General features: G+C 38.3%; 1 long non-coding RNA gene across 1 annotated transcript in view; it reads left to right on the plus strand.

The window, feature by feature from the left end:
- The window catches only part of LOC148190398 (uncharacterized), a 48,357-nt gene extending 33,244 nt beyond the window's left edge, over positions 1 to 15,113 (plus strand). Inside the window, exons 2-3 of the long non-coding RNA XR_015777453.1 lie at positions 12,086 to 12,249; positions 12,824 to 15,113. This is a non-coding gene — a long non-coding RNA (uncharacterized LOC148190398). The remainder of the gene's footprint in view (positions 1 to 12,085; positions 12,250 to 12,823) is intronic.
- Positions 15,114 to 16,524: the final 1,411 nt, after the last annotated feature.

The following is a 16,524-nucleotide window of genomic DNA, read 5'->3' on the forward strand; positions in this document are numbered from 1 at the left end:
TGTATAATATACTTATCAAAATCCATTTTATGTCTTTGTTAAATTCAGTATTGCGTGTGGAGCAAGTTATCTGTTATTTGATCTCTATCTGTTATTTGTCTTATGTATTTAGTATGGATAGACGCATTTTGTTTATTTTGTAAGTAGCCTCCAACTTCAGCGCAAGTAGGCTACAGGGCAGTGTTGTGAATGGTTTTCTGTTCTCTCCTCATTGAGGGGTCATTGTTGTATTTATGCCATATTTTGCTGAAATAGTGCTCGTTTCCTTTTCATGTGAACAATACCTGTTTCTTTTGTAAATTGTAAGCCTTTTCGAGAAGTGAAAGCCAAACTTTCTTTGACCTGTATTCTTTTGTGCATTTGTTTTTTGCGTGATTCATACTGGCTTCATTTACAATAATAATAATGTATCAATGACAATGTGAAAACAATGTGACAGTGTGAAAGGGGTCGCTCAGAGACTTATCGCCTGAATCTTTAGCTCCCCTCGGCTTTATGGAGCGTTATAGAGTTTCAACTCATTGTTGAGCTGTCCATCCGCAACTTAAATGTTTTTGTTTACTCTCATGGTGTAGCAATGTAGCATTTTTTTTCCGGCCACAGCTGTTACCAGTGAAAAGGCTCTAAAAGCCAACTGTTTACTACCTGCTTAGCACCAGTTTTCGTTGGTCATTTCATGTTTTACATTTGGGATTTTTGTATTATAAAGGCCTATCTGCGGTTGTGCATTGCAAATTAGCTTAGGCTATAAATGCTGCAGTATGTTTTATGTTTTGCTTTCTGTTGTTATTGCCCTCTGAGTATCCTGGTTCTGCTTTTGCTTTGCTTTTCAAAACACTTTATAAAGTACAAAATAAATAGAGTCATTAGTATTTATTCATTCATTATCATAGCTTTCGTCCATGCTATGTCCTTGTACCTATAAAAAATTAAATTGAAATATTGATGTTCTATCAATATTGCCAAAATATTGCTTTACAGTTCTTTTATCTGACATGAATTCTCACTTCTTTGGCTGGGGAATGTGTGAGGATACTATTTGATATATAGCTAGTTGAGTTCTTGTCAACTCTGATGTAGAAATACCTTTTTTTTGTCTACATAGTGCCATTATTGTGCTGCTTCTGCTCTGTTCATGTATTTGTGCTGTAAACATTACAAGATATGACTGCTGAATGGACCTCATGCCGTCAAGCTAAAGCAGAAGACAGTAAAGAAAAACAAATCTGTCACATAAGCTTTAATTGGGTAATTAGGAAAGCGAGATGAGACACTGCTGGGAGGGGAATTGCCTATTAGCCGGTGATTTTCTCGAGCATGACTATTACTTATAGAATGTAAAGACTTTATGCTACAGTGACCAGTTAATTACATCTATTACCCGAGACTGGGTGGCGAGTTCACACCTGGAGAAATACACACACTCAGAAGAATATACGATCACGTTTGCGCTCATGTGAGCACATACATACAGGGGTAGACGTTGTACATGTGTTTACACCAGGAAGTGGCTGTTCCCAGTCGTTTCTTATTTTCCAGAGCTGCAGCCATTTTTCGAGTAGAATGATTGATTCCATAAGCTGACAGAGAAAATGTTGAATGTTTAAAGAAACAAAGACATTTCCTCCTCTGAGAACATCACCACTCATAGGTCATGCCAGTTCTGACCTTTAAAGTCGTGCATGGTAACCTTTAAAAGCCATCATGTTTTAATGTGAATCTGGGCTCTTAACTGAACAGCTGGCTGGATGTGTAGAGTCATTCAGTGCAACCGCTTTTTCCCACCACAGCTCCGTGTTTGAGTTCTGCTGGGAGAGATTTCTCTTCTTGAGTGACGGATCTTATATGAACTCTCATTTGTCATTTCATGGGTGTCGGTGTGATGGGGCGAGTGGTGGGAATATACTGCCAAACAGTGACATCTACTGGCCAATTGAAATAGTTTGTTCTCATTTTGTTAGTACCCACTGATTTTTGGGAGTCACCAATGTTTTCTTATTTTTGCTTTTCTCTCACGAGAAAAATAAGAGATAAGAGAACATTTTACGAATGGTCCAGAGCACTCATACCAAGATGAGAGAAAAACATCTCATTTTCACAGGCCACAAGTTGTTGTCCAGCACTTGGAAAAATCAGTTTTACATTTGAGGAACATTTTAGAAATGCATTCATACCATTTAATCAACTTTAGATCAGGTTTTAGAGTAATTATAATGACTGGATTATTGAATTTCATGGCTATAGGGATACTACTGATCAGTCCATTGATCCAAATTGCTGTAATTTCAGTTGCTGTGTATCCCTCTGCTGACCAGAGCTGAACTGTCATTAAATGCATTTACTCAAGTACTGTACTTAAGTACAAATCTGAGGTTACTTGATTATCTTAATCTCATGCCACTTTCCACTTCTTCTCCACCACTCTTCACATTACACTGTTGTACTTATTCCTTAACAACTATTATTAGATCACTACTTTACATATTAAGATTTGTTTCGCTCAAACTAAAAAGCTAAAAATATTCAAGTGCAGTTGTACAATTAGTCCGTTAATTAGAAAATTTAGTGGTATCTATTTCTTTCATGTAAGTCATTTTTAATGCAAAAACAAAACAAAAAGTTGCTACTTTTTCTTTAAAAAAAAAAGATAAATAAATCATTTTGATTTATTAAATGTATTTAAACCTTTTTGCATGTGTACTTTTACTTTTAATACATACATGCATTTTCCTGAAATCACATTTACTTTGTTAAAGTTTATTTAAGAGTAGGCTTACATCAGTTTCACTACTACAGAAGTTCTTCCTCTTCTTCCAGCCTTTTTTGGTGTCATCTCCTCAGTCTTTGTCATGTGCCAGAGTCTTTGCACACGGCACAAAACCGGCCTGTATATAGTGTTTAGGGGGAGTTACCTGTGCTAACAGGTGACTTAAGATAAAGTGGGATTCATTATTGAGCACACCTGAGTAAGAGCAAATTTTGATGGTCAAGAGCATTTGGTGCATCTGGAGTGGACTTCTCTTATATTTTCTCTTACCAGAAAATTAAGAGAAAATATAAGAGACATTTAAGAAAATGTGGCTACATGAGGCCCAATGTGTCAAATGTATGTGTCCAAAATAATAGATCAAAATGTGCCACTTTGTTTGACTTTTACAAGATCTTCACCAGAATTGTTTTTCTGTCTTTTTACTTTTAGCCACATTGAAGAAAATCAACTGATAAGCAAACCTGACAGCTTCACAGTGGAAATAACATGGGAACATTTTCAGATGGTTTTCATGTGTTGATATCAAACCCAGGCTGCCACTAGAGAGCAGTAGTGCCATTTGTGACCTTGATGGCGACTAGTTTACGCTTAGCAAAGCATGGAATTATGTAAATTATATGTAAACAAATTGTAAATTCACTTACATAAGCTGGGATGTAGATTACAACCATACAGACAGAACAAGGAAAGAAATACAGCAAGAGGGAGAGCTCATTTTTGGCTCTCTTGGGCAAAGAAGCTGCCTGTACATGGCTGCACCAAGTAATCAAATGTGTGCATACCTTATTATCATTTGTTAATGAATACCTGAAGTACACGTGATCTGAAGTTGCAGATGTAGATAGACATGGGTCTGTGTGTGTTTTTGTTGGCACATTTGTGCCTGATGGCTTTCCCAGCTTCAGTGTTTCCTGCCTGCAGAAATGGCTGCACAGAGTGGCGTTGAACTTGTGTGAATTTTGGATTGTGTAAATTGTAAGCAAAGAGACATGGATGAATTCATTTCTATTATCTGTGCACATCATCCAAAGATCAATCCTCGTTACACACTGATGATTATCTAAACATCAGCGAGTCTGTTTCAATCATCGTGTAAAAATTAAAAACAGAACAAACTGAACAGATTAAAAAATTGAAGCATTTAGTTTGGAATAAAAATCACAGATAATAAATAAGCTGCTTGTTATTCAGAAGATAAGTAATGTCTGAAGAGGCGCAGTGACTAAATGATGCGTGTGTTTCGTATCATGTTCTTCTCTCGAGTAAGTGACTTACAGTTGGAGGATAGATCATGTAAAAGAGTTTGGAAAAGGAGACAGGAATGAGGCTACATCCTCTCCTGTAGGAGCTTTATACTTTTCTTCTACATGCCAAACTACAGTATACAATCGATAGTAATAAATGTTTGACGCATGATAGTGAAACATATTTAAGTTTAAAGGTTTTGTCTGCAGGAACAACATGCTCTCATATTGCCTTCATAAAACCACAGACATGACATATATAAAATGATAAAACTGCTCACTTCCTAACAGATCAGCTTTTCTTAGAACAATTTGTTTTTGTTTTTTTTTGTCTGAATTCAAAAAACACCCGCTTTCTCCGTCCAGTAGCCAAGATTGTGTCTCAGATTGCAAACAGATGTTGATTCAAAGGGAGACTGAACAATAGATTTCAAAATCTCTTCAGCCTGATGTTTTTACATAAGAGATTATCACTGTGCTATATGTAACACTTTTCTTTCATGTATGCTCACGCAGATCAGCATGCCAATTTTATAGCCTACAATTTTCCAAAATAACCCTAATTCAAAGCAGGTTTCACACAGTAATTACGCATAGAAAATTGTGTGACATTTTATCAGGGAAGAAATATGTCCTCACTTCCACAGATGAAAGCCGAGCACCAGACTTAACTATTACCAGCTCTGAAACATTTCAGGCTACTTTTGGGAAACTGGATCACCTCAGATTTAGTTCATGTTTGTGTTGTAAGAGTGAATAATAATCATGGGCCGACAGGGAGTATCAGTTTTCCACTGTGACTGCTGCTGGTTTCATAAGTAGTGAGTGTGATGAGGGAGGGAGCTCCTAGACAGTGATGTCATACTTTTTAGAAAAACTTGCACCAGAGTTGATTGCACAATCTCTTTCCCACTGAGGTCGCCGGGAGCTTGTGTGTGGCACTGGCAACTTATTCTGCTGTATTTCACCGGTGAAAAGAAAATTAGAAAAGAGAGATCAAATATGTTTCATTTAGTTCTCCTGGACAACTATGAGATCTGTGTAATACCAAACTGAGACTAGGGTTTATTTTTCCCGTCTCTCATTTTTTTTCTTCTGAGCAATAACATGCACAAAATCTCACTTAAGTCTCCTGTTGAGTATAAAAGAGATCTCATCAAGCTCTGATGTAATTCTCAGAGTTTCTCAACTTTTGTGCCTCTTTTTTTGGATCAGGCAGAGAAATCAGAGAGCTCTCCCAATTAACTATTCTCATCATAATCATGTTTAATTGATGACTTAAATAAATGTTTTAATCATCTGATATCTTGTCATCCAGACACATTTGTGATTATGTATAACTATACACAGAATGGTGGAAAGTTCACGATTGCACACTGCATATACATGTTGCTTTTATATTAATTATAAATTCTTCAAATAATTTTTTAAACCACTTCATAAAATACATATTTAAGACTTGGTAAAGTCTATTAATTTTATTTTTATTGAGTAAAAGCAGCAACAATTTATGACAAAAACATTGATTTATGTGAACAATTTTAGGGCAAGTAATTTTCACCTGAAACTGTGTATGTAAGATTTAGTGAGATAATTGTGCAGCCCTGTTGGTCAAATTAACACTTCATTTGTGGCTGTGCAGTTTATTTGAAAAATGATATTACAATACATACTTAAAACAGTATTTTCCAGAAATGGACATGAGATGGCAAATATCTCATAATGGTCTAAAACAATCTTAACTTCTTGAGATCTGCAGAAACTCTGTCGCCACTTGATTGTTAATTTTTAGGATTTGATTATTATTGAAAAAAAGGGGCGGGTTTGAAACAAGGCAAGACAAGGTGACAAAAACAGAACACAAAGAACATGAATAGGCTTAATTACATTAATATGTGAAAATATACATTACATTATATCATGTTTAAGTAAGGTTATGATATTTTTGCCTATATTTGAATAAGCATTATTTACTTCATTTAAATAATGAAGTACACAAAGATTATATATCATCCAGGCATGAACATATTTGATTTTCTCATCATTGTCCTGTTCCTCTTCAGCACATCCAGTTACAGCTAACAAGGGAGTTTTGGGGCCAATGGGGTGCAACCAAACAGACTTCTGTTTTTGTTTTTTTTTTTGTTTGTTTTTTTTCAGATCAATGCAGAAAGCAGAAAAGGTCAGATTTTACTTGAGTAACAATAAATCTGTACTTATATTTCAAAAGACGTGTCAGTTAAGGAACAAAGTGAGCCAGACAGTGATGGACAAAGCTGAACAAATCGATCAGGCACAGAGTTTTGTGAGTCAAGCTTTTAGTAATTTCTAGACAGTTTTTCTTGCCTGGATCTCACAAGATCTTTCTGCCTCTGAGTGAGTCATCTGATCAGGGAATAGTTCCTTAAGCAATACATCTCCCTCTTCTCCTGTTCAGCAGAATAAAGCCAGGTTTTTAAACGACTCATGAACACATATGTTCTTGTGCGTTTCTTCCAGCTGTTGAGTTTCCTGTCTTTTATCGGGGGACCAAAAGCACGAAAAACTGATTATATTCACATCAGTGTTTCATGATCTGGATCAAAGTCTGTAATCCTTCCTATTGTTATTCCATGTGAATTTTATCCGCTCTGAATAAATAAGTGTTCTTGAACATTTGTCATTATTCATGTCCAAGATATTTCAAGAGGATTGTGCATTAAGCATTATGCAACAACTGAGAACAATGAAGAGAGAAGGAAATTATATTAAAGGAATAAGTTTGATGTTCTGTATTTTTGTTAATCAACAAATCGAGTAAAATGACCAAATCCGACAGCTTTTCTGTCAATGCTTTTTTACTTCCCGGGCTGTCTGTTGCTCTCAGGCCATGAATAACTGTTAATGTAAATAAGAATGGTAGTCAAGAGTAGGTGAAAAGTGATTGGTTGAGGACTGTTTTTAGGCATGTTTCTTTCTTTTGTTCAACCATAAATACAATTATGTATCAAATTAAACTAGTCAAGGCGCATGCCACAGTGCGCTGTTCTAGATGTGTCCCTGACAACGAAACATTGTTTACACAGTTTTTACTCTTCTCAAAAGGAGAAATAGGGTCATATCGAAAAAAAAAACTTAGAATTTGTAAATAAAGTCATAACATTACAAAAGTATAGTCTGCATTTTAAGAAAAAAAGTTGTGAAATTATAGTAAATTCTAGTTATAATTTTACAAAAATTTTACCAGAAAAAAAATCAGGAGAATAAAGTTGTATTTCTTAAAGTATAAAGTCATAATATTCAGAGAATAACATAAATTTGGAAAAAAAAGTTGCAATGTTAAGCGAATTAAGTTTTAATTTTACAAGAATAAAGTCATAATATTCCATTTTTTTTTTAGAAAAAAAATATAAATTTACAAGAAAAAAAGTTACAGATTTAGGCCGGAAAGTCAGGTAATATACATCATAATAAATGTCATCCAAGTTCACTTATTGTATCAGATGTGGTGGATATCGTGACTTTATTTTTCAAAATTGAATATTTTTTCCCCCAATATTGTCCTAATTCTCCTTTGTCCTTTTGAAATACAAAAGAGAGAAACTGATCCATTTTTGAATATCAATCCTATTGACCATACAATCGATCTTCAAAATGGTAAAATGTAGTATCTGTAATGGGCCTATAGATATTTTGGTATTGAGCCGCCCTCCTGTAGTGCACATACAAATGGCCAAGTACAATCTGTAGTTCTAGCAACAGCCCCAGAGCCAGGATTTAAGCTGAGAGGTGAGCTGGGAGATCTGGCGCTGGTAAAATGGAGGGATGTTAAACACAAAACTCCTCCTGTCTTGTAGGCGTTACAGGTCACTTTATGCCAAAACAACCCGACACAAAAACTGATTCTTCCCCTTGGCTGTCACTCTGATGAGCTCTCACTGGTCACAGAGTGTCAGAATAATCACTAATGCAGTTTTTGCAATCTTTTTAACTTGTAGCAGAATGAGATGCCTCAGCTTCTGTCCGTCTCTAGGCTTGTTGGCTTATCACAACTTGAGGGTAGTCTATATAAGGGTGCGGTGAATTACATGGATGAGGAATTATGAGGAATCAAAGCTCAAAGAGTGGTTGTAGTTGACTTCAAGATTTCTTTAACAAGAGATAAAACAGAGATGGGGACAGCTTTAGTCACAGATCTAAATGAATGTCAGTTACACACAGATCGTATTTGAAACAGAAATCTTCATATGACATTATGCAGCCGTTTCTATCTAGTGAGTGGGTTACTGACAGACTCCTTTTTCCATCCAATTATTGTTATACAACGACTTGTTCTTGACAGTGATATATCTGTTATTCCATATTGGAGCGTTATGTGGAGTGAAATTAGTTTTCAATATAGAAGGACTTGCTGGTGAAAGCTGCAGGTGGAGCTTTTGAATCGTGAAATCACACTTGAGTAGAAATTATATACCTCCTAAATTCTTAAAAACATGTGCAGGGATATTATACCAAATGTTACTGTAGCTTAAAAGAGATTTCAACCAGTTCATTTTTAAGGTTCCATTAGTGAAATCAAAATCAATGGCTTTTAGGCCTCCATCTTTATATTCTTTGGTCATCTCTGCTCTTTTGATGTAGTGAACTCTCTTTCTCCAAATATGATCAAAGTTAACCTGGTTGGTGTTTCTGATAGCTCTATTCGAAATAGCAAGCGAGTATGCCGGATAGATACACCTCAAAAGACTTTCCATTTTAGTCAGAAATATTTGACCCAATAAGCTGATGTCTCTTAGTAACCACACATTAAGTCTAGACTGATAATCATCAGTTACCTTCCACATATTTTTACCTACAGTTTCATCTGAATCTTTGGATATTTATGTGCCCAAATATTTGACAGTGGATTTTATAGGGATGTTATATGCCTGTGTTAGACTGGTTTTATGAATTGGCATCAGCTCACACTTGATGCTATCGAGAAAACGTCACTGGTGCGCAGAATCTTGGGGACTTCAGTCAGGTGCTTCATAAAGATGGTCGTATCATCTGATAACTGACTGATGATTATAGACTTCTCAAGTACCTCTAACGGAGCAATGTCTGAATTTTTAATAAGTAGACAGCATTTCAGTGGCTATTATAAAGAGAAAAGGAGAGATAGGACAGCCTTGTTCGACTCCATGCTTTATAGTGAATTGTGGTGAAGTGCAACTTGGTAAAAAAAAAAAAAAACAGAACTATTTGTATTTTCATAAAAAGATTCTATAATATTTTGAAATTTATCCCCAAAACATAAATGTCTCAAGCTTCTAAAAAATCAATGGGTGATCGATTGAGTCAAATGCTTTATATTAGTCAAGAAGTTAAAAAACGCGATTTTATGCAATTGTTTTTTTAATCTACTGGCATATACCAGGGTTACAATTTTGTAGTCAGTATATAAAAATGTTATTGGTCTGAGATTTTCTATAATTTTAGCTTCCTTACCAGGCTCTGGGATCAAAGTTATTATGCCTTTTTTCATAGTGTGAGGGAATGTCAAATTGTCAGTAGCTTCCTTTAACATAAGAGAAAATGGACTTTTTAACAAGTCCCCAAAATGTTTATAAAAGTTGGCTTTTCACATCACATCACAACCTGGTGATTTATCCAAAGTTAGACTCTCTGCTGCTTTATTTAGCTCATCAGAAGTAATATCGGCATCACATAATTCTGGCAAACGCCTTGTCTATATGGGGAATAAGAGCTGTGATCAGTGAGAGGAGCTGCTGACATACAACAGTCAGAAATATGGCGTAACATTTGAAAAGAAATTAGCCAGAAGTCTATTCTGGATTTGATTGTATTGTTTGGTTGAACCAGGAATATTGTTTGATATCTGGATGTCTAAGACGCCATGGATTTAACAGATTGTGGGTGCTACAAAGACCAGATAGGACAGGATTATAGGAGCTGTTTTGAGATTTTGGAGGATTTCTATCAAGACAGTCATCAATAACCATATTGAAATCCCCTCCTATAATAATGGTAGTTGTTGGATAAATACGCTGAAGGGATTCAATGGCATTAGAGACATCCAAAATCAACTGTTTGTTTTGAGTTATGTTATTAAAGCCATGAATATTGTCAAAAATGCAGAATTGCTTTCAATTTCCAGGACACAGATTAGCCAGTGACCATTATTACTAATTCTAGAGGTAGTCGATTTACCAGGAAAGTTACAGAACAGAATAGCCAAGCCTGCTGATCTAGTGGAACCATGGTCAAAGACAATTTTGTCGCTTTATCCAGGATTTTTCCTCTAGTTTTGAGCTTTTTTCACCCTTACAAAATAAAAATATTGATTTTCTTTTGGCTTGGCTCAGCTCGGCTCTGGGCGTCGCCTTAACTGTAATGCTATGGCTGACGTGGTGTGGGCCCTAATGTAGTTTGTTTTAATTGTTAACTCAGTTTTACTGGTCATTTAGTGTGTAGCCTGTGGAGTTAACTCCTTTAGGTTGTGTTTACTTCTTTTTTTTTTGTTTCTGTATTTTCATGTGGTTCCTGGTTTATTTTGTATTAAGTAGTCTGTTTTGAGTAGTTTCCTTTTTTTGTTTCTTCTTTTTGCTGCGTATGTGTGCTGTTTAGTTTTGATTATTTTGAGCAGTTTGCCATTTTCATTAGTTTCATTAGATCAGGTATTTGATTTATGAAGTATTGTGTTCAGCCTTTTGCTTAATCTCTGTGGCTGTCATTCTTTTTGAAGTAAGGAAGGTTGATTTATCATTGACTTTGGGTAATTGTACATTTGTTGGTTCTGTTCTTTTTCTTTTGTTTGAGCTGAGTGTACCCCACCAACCCTGTTTTCTTCTCCCCCTTTTAGTTGCTGAGTGCCACAGTGGTGGTCCTGGTGTCCCGGGTGGTGGATTCCCCTTCCTGTGTGCTGTGTGTCCCCCTGATCTTGGTTTTCCTCCCTCACAGAAGTGTGCATGTGTGTGCAAGTGTCATGAGTGGCTGGGGTGACCTTATTTTCTTTGGGATCCCTCACACCCCTTTCCCACACATCTCCCCTGCTGGTGAGCCTCAGCACTTTTAAGTTCCTCCCCTTCCCTAATCCCACGTGCATGTTGATTTTTGTTTGGTTTTTTTTAACTGTTTTTAAATAACATTTTGTAATAAAATTTGTTGCATTTGTTTGTTTACCCAAAACCATGCCTCCTGCCTCTCTCTTAATTGTAATTTTGGTACTGTCAAATTGAATATTTCCTGGGGTGAAATTCCCCATGGTGGCGTTGTTGGTCATCAACCTTTTACAAAATTTCTCACCCTCATTTTTGTTCTCCTGTCACCACAACCTGGCAAGCAAAGACGTGTGTTTAATTTTTAATTTTTTTTTCATTTTTTTTTGTCTTTTCAGTGGCCTTTCACGTTTAGTTTCAAGGCAAAGCAGCAGTTGGTTTCTTGTGGAGGAAGCCCTGGGAGGATCTGTCTTCTGTGTACTTTCACTTCGCTGCCCCAACGTTACTGTGAAGTCTCCATTCTTCACCCGATCAGGCATTTTTCTTTCCACCTCGAGTGAGAGGCGCGTAAGGAGATCAAATTTCGTTCCAGTGCGGAACGGGAGGACCCAACCTAGATCATATCCATGTTACAAGAGCTTTATGGTTGTCATCAGGCCAGTGTGAAGGCCTCTGGTAGGGTTACGATGAGTGGCAGGAAGGCTTGTCGTATCCCGGGTGGTGTGATGATCGTTGCAGCCGCATGCTCGGAGCACTACTCCCGCACCACTGTTTTGTTTGAGCCTTTGGACTCCTGCCTCCCTGCTGGACTGCTTGCTTCTCCAGCATTGGTTCGAGTGGAAGAGGGCACTGCCTACATTCCGATGGTGAATGTGGGATCCACAGACGTGATGCTCTATCCCCGCACAGGTTACTGTGGTCAGCCTGCCTGCTGGTGTCACTGAGGTGTCACCTGCTGTGGTTACAGAAGCGTCCCAGTCCATGTCTGACCCTGTGCAAAATCAGATAGAGGCTATGAATTTGTTTCCCTTGTCTGCTGAAGAGCAAATTAAGGTGAGGTCTCTTCTCACGAAGTACACCTGTCTTTTCAGCCCATGATTGTGACCTGGATTGCACCAACTTGGTTGCCCACGAGATTCCTCTCTTGGTCGATGTTCCTGTCCGGCAGCGCTACAGTGTATTCCTCCGTATGACTGTGAGGTGCAAATTTTCTTGGGGATCCCTCACACCTGTTCCTGACACATCGCTCCCACTGGTAAGCCTCAGCACTGTTAAGTTCCTCCCTTTCCCTAATCCTGTGTGCGTGTTGTTGTTTTGTTATTTTTAGTGTTTTTTATCGACATTTTCCTTTTCCAAAATTTTCACCTCTTGGACAATGTTCCTTTCTGGCAGCGTTACAGGCACGTTCCTCCGTCCGACAATGAGGTTGTGAAAGAGCATATTAACCAAATGCTTGAGTCACAGGTAATCAGAGAAAGTAGCAACCCAAAGATGGCAGCCTCCACGTGTGTTGACTACAGGCAGTTAAACAACGAGACTAGAAAAGATGCGTCTCCTCTTCCTCACATTTAGGAGTCCCCTGATGCACTGACAGATGCCTGGTGGTCTTCCACCATGGACCTAGTCAGCGGTTATAACCAGGTCCCAGTCACTGAGGCAGATTGGTCCAAAACTGTGTTTTGTACTCTGACTTTTCGAATGGAGTCGCACACCCTTTGGACTTTGTAATGCAGCACCTTTCAGAGATTGATGCAAAGGATTTTTTGGTGACCAGCAGTGCCAATCTTTGCTCCTGTATGTTGATGACATTGTGGTCTTCTCCTCCACAGTTGAACAACATCTGGAGAGGTTCGAGGTGCTGCTGGGGTGACTGCAGCAGGAAGGTCTAAAACCAAAACTTGCCAAGTGTTTCTTCTTCCAACAAGAAGTGTGCTACTTGGGGCATGTGTTTCTGACAGAGGTGTCTCCACTGACCCCAGCAAGGTAGAGGTGGAAGCCAACTGGCAGCCAACCACTACCGTCTCTGAACTGCGGTCATTCCTCAGCTTTGCCAGTTACTGCTGTCGGTTCGTGGAGGGTTTCGCCAAGTTGGCTGCCTCTCTTCACAAGCTGGTTGCGGAGCAACCAAACAATGCTGGGCAGCCCAGCTTATGTCCTTTGACTTTGAGATCAAGAACCATTCAGGGAAAAGCAATAAAAACGCTGATTTTCTATTCCACCAGCATCCAGCTGGAGCACCGGACTTTGAATCTCTGCTCCCCAGCACATCACTCCCAAAACCCTTACAGCAGGCCTTGGAGGTGCAAGAGGTTGAAGCAACACATGCCACATGCCACATGCCACCCCTTCTGACCTAAGCACCCTTCAGCAAGCCGACCCTGTCATTCATGAGATCTTGATGTTCTGGCAGCAGAAGTGTCGTCCCAACCCGGAGGAGCGCAAGCTGCTGTCTTGGCCTGCATTGGCATTGCTCTGTCAGTGGGAGAGCTTGGTGAAGTGGGGTTCTATATCGCCAGGTCTTTCGCCCTGACAGTGCTGAGTCAGTGTTTCAGGTGCTTCGACCTGCTGCTTTAAGGGAAGATGTGCTCACTGAGGTCCACCAGAGGCATGGCCATTAAGGTGTTGAAAGAACCTTGGAGCTACTCAGGAAGCGATGTTACTGGACTGGAATGGCCTCTGATGTGATGTACTGGTGTCAGGCCTGTCACAGTCACCAGGTTGCCAAGGACACCCAACCCGCTGCTCGTAGCTTCATGGGGCATCTGCTGGTTTTGTGGCCAAAGACCCTCGCCATGGACTACATGGACTACCCACTCACAATGGGATCGATCATTGCTTTTAACTTAAATACTGTGAGAAAAATCACTGTGCAATAACCTCTAAGCTCATATGAATCTTTTCATTGTTTTTCAATACCTTGTGTAAATCTCCACATCGTTACATTTGTTACATTGTTACTGACTTCTGTATAGAAGCCCTGAGGCAAGTGAGTATTTTTTTCTGGCGATCCATTTTCTAAGTTCATGAGTGAAATAGAGTGGCAAAAAAAAGTGAGATTTTTTTTTTTTTTTGCGAGAATTTTTTTTTTTATTCACTCGGTTCCACACAAAAAATAAGATCACGCGAAAACATTTTTTTCTCCAGGTGTGGAACCTGGTGAAAAAATTTTTTTCAGGAGGCAAATAAGGCTTATTTTTTAAAGTGTTTGTTTTTTTAATACTCATTTTGACCACAGGAGGCTGAAGCGCACCACCACCATGTCCTAAATTGGACCAAGAGCATCCATGTTTTTCCAGGGGACTTTTCTCTCCTGTCTGCACTCTAAACACAACATGCATCTCATATATGTCACATCTTTCTCTTAGCCATGAATGTGTCATACTTGGCGCTAATCTGCTGTTAGTGCTATGGGTCCTTCCTGCACTGTTGCGTAGTCTTAAGTTTAAACATCACCTGAAACAGAAATGCAACAAAGTCAGACAGAAAAATAAACAAAGCTACAACATCACTTTATTTGTAGAGCAGTTTTTTCAGCTTACAAAAGAAACGTGTGCTATGATTAGATTTACTTAATTTACACTCACATTTGTTTTGCAGACATGAAATTGAGATGTAATTTAACAGCTTTTCTATAAGATTGCACTTAAGTAAATTTAGGGTTTAAATAATGTGGAGACAAAAGTTTTTTTGAGGTGGAATTTTCTGTTTTTTTCTCCCTTAGTCATATATCCTCCAGACCCTCAGTGCTGGGGTCTCCAGAGGTATTCAAACAACAGCCCAAGAGGAAAATGGACGACCTCTTGGAGCACATATCATCCGTCTTCCAGGTCAGCCCCACATGTTTCTAATCTAGCCCTTAATTCTGCATGTCTTCATGCTTTACTGAGCTGGAGCGGGCCAGAAAACATTAAGGAGGTGCTGTAACCTTTACATGTGCTCTCCATAATGCGTCAGCAGAAAAACATATGCCCTTCTGCTTATAGCCAGGTTAACATGCAGTTGCTTTACAGCCGTGATAGTGAAAATAAGTTTGCACTTAGGTCATTTTGTTGGCAATGATAATGGGTTTGATCGAATATTCACTCTGTCCTGCTCTTGTCTGTGACCAATAAACTTTAAGTTGATCTTCAGGGATTTGTTTAACAGTGCTGTTTATTTTCTGCATGATTGGCAAATTAGTTATGTGTTAAAAGCAGGTGAATCTTACACAGAAGTGTGTCATTAGTGGAGATGTCATGTTCGTTTAATTATGTTTTATTGTCTTTATCCTCTCTTGCCCAAGTAACTTTATACAGTTAGACCCTTGCAAGTGAACATAGGGGATTTGATTTAGCAACTGAAGATATTTTCCTTAGGGGCTAAAAGAGTCATTTGGGCACAAATGCAACTGTTAATAAATCATAATGTTGCTACATTTACAACATCTGGGTGTGTAACTAAACAATTGCCAAATCCACATCAGTGTTGCATTAGCAGCTTGTTTTTGCTGATCTCCAGTGGCCAAAGTAAGTTACTTGTTGTTTTCTCTTTTAGATGATATTTGCCTTTATTGATGGTACAGCTTTAGAGAAACAGGAATGTTTGGACAGAGAGGGGCATGACATGGTGCATGGGGTCAGAATTAAATTTGCACATTCTACCAGGTAAGCTAGCGGTTGCCCTGAGTTGGTGTATTTTTGAGATGAAATTAATTTTCGTGAGAAATTTATTTTTTGAATTAACTTCGTTTACCTTTCTTTTGGAGTTTATCGGGATGATGGACGTGATTGAAGGAATGGCTAGTATTATATTTATTTAGTCATTCAACCTGAATTTAAAAGTAGAGCCTGTGATTCTCATCCAATACCTTTTTTGTCAAATTCTGTGAATATGTGCACTGAAAATAATCTGGTGTTCATACACAGCCCTGGCTCTGTAAATGTGAAGCAATTGATCACTATTGTAGCCAAAGCTTGTTTGTACTTGTGCATGGGACAGGGGAAAGGCTGTAGATATGAAGAAAGCCAATGTAAGTAAGAGGAACAGCTTTCCAAAGAGCATTTGTGTTTGTCCAGAATCAATCGGAGGTCCCTTGAAATTAAAACCTCTTTTCTGTGAAAGACCTTGAGGTGATACCGTAGCAAAAACGAGGATACCAAAAGAAAAAGTATATGTCATATTATGTTTTGCTGTCCAACTTTGGTTGGACAGCAAAAGTTGCCCCAGAGAAGCTGTCTGTGCTTTTACTTTTACTCGTACCAACTGCTTACATTAATTGGCAATGCACACAGTAGAAAATAAATATGTTTAATGTATTGTAGAAGTGTTGCACAGGCAAGGTGATAAATTCAGATCCCGGCAGCCTGCAGGTGAGCAAATGTACATAAAAAAACCCTTTTCAACCACAATGTCGTTTAACATTTTAATCATCGGATGTCAAAGAACAGTGTGTCAACCTTTAGCCTGTTTGTCTTGCAGACTTCCTCTGTCTACTCATATTTAAAATAAGCACCTCTGTCCCCGACTTAAAGTGGCCCATCTTTAATCTCCA

Source organism: Plectropomus leopardus, chromosome 1 (assembly GCF_026936395.1).
Source record: "Plectropomus leopardus strain MGB_pleo_1.0 chromosome 1, ASM2693639v1, whole genome shotgun sequence".
Lineage (NCBI taxonomy): Eukaryota > Metazoa > Chordata > Actinopteri > Perciformes > Serranidae > Plectropomus > Plectropomus leopardus.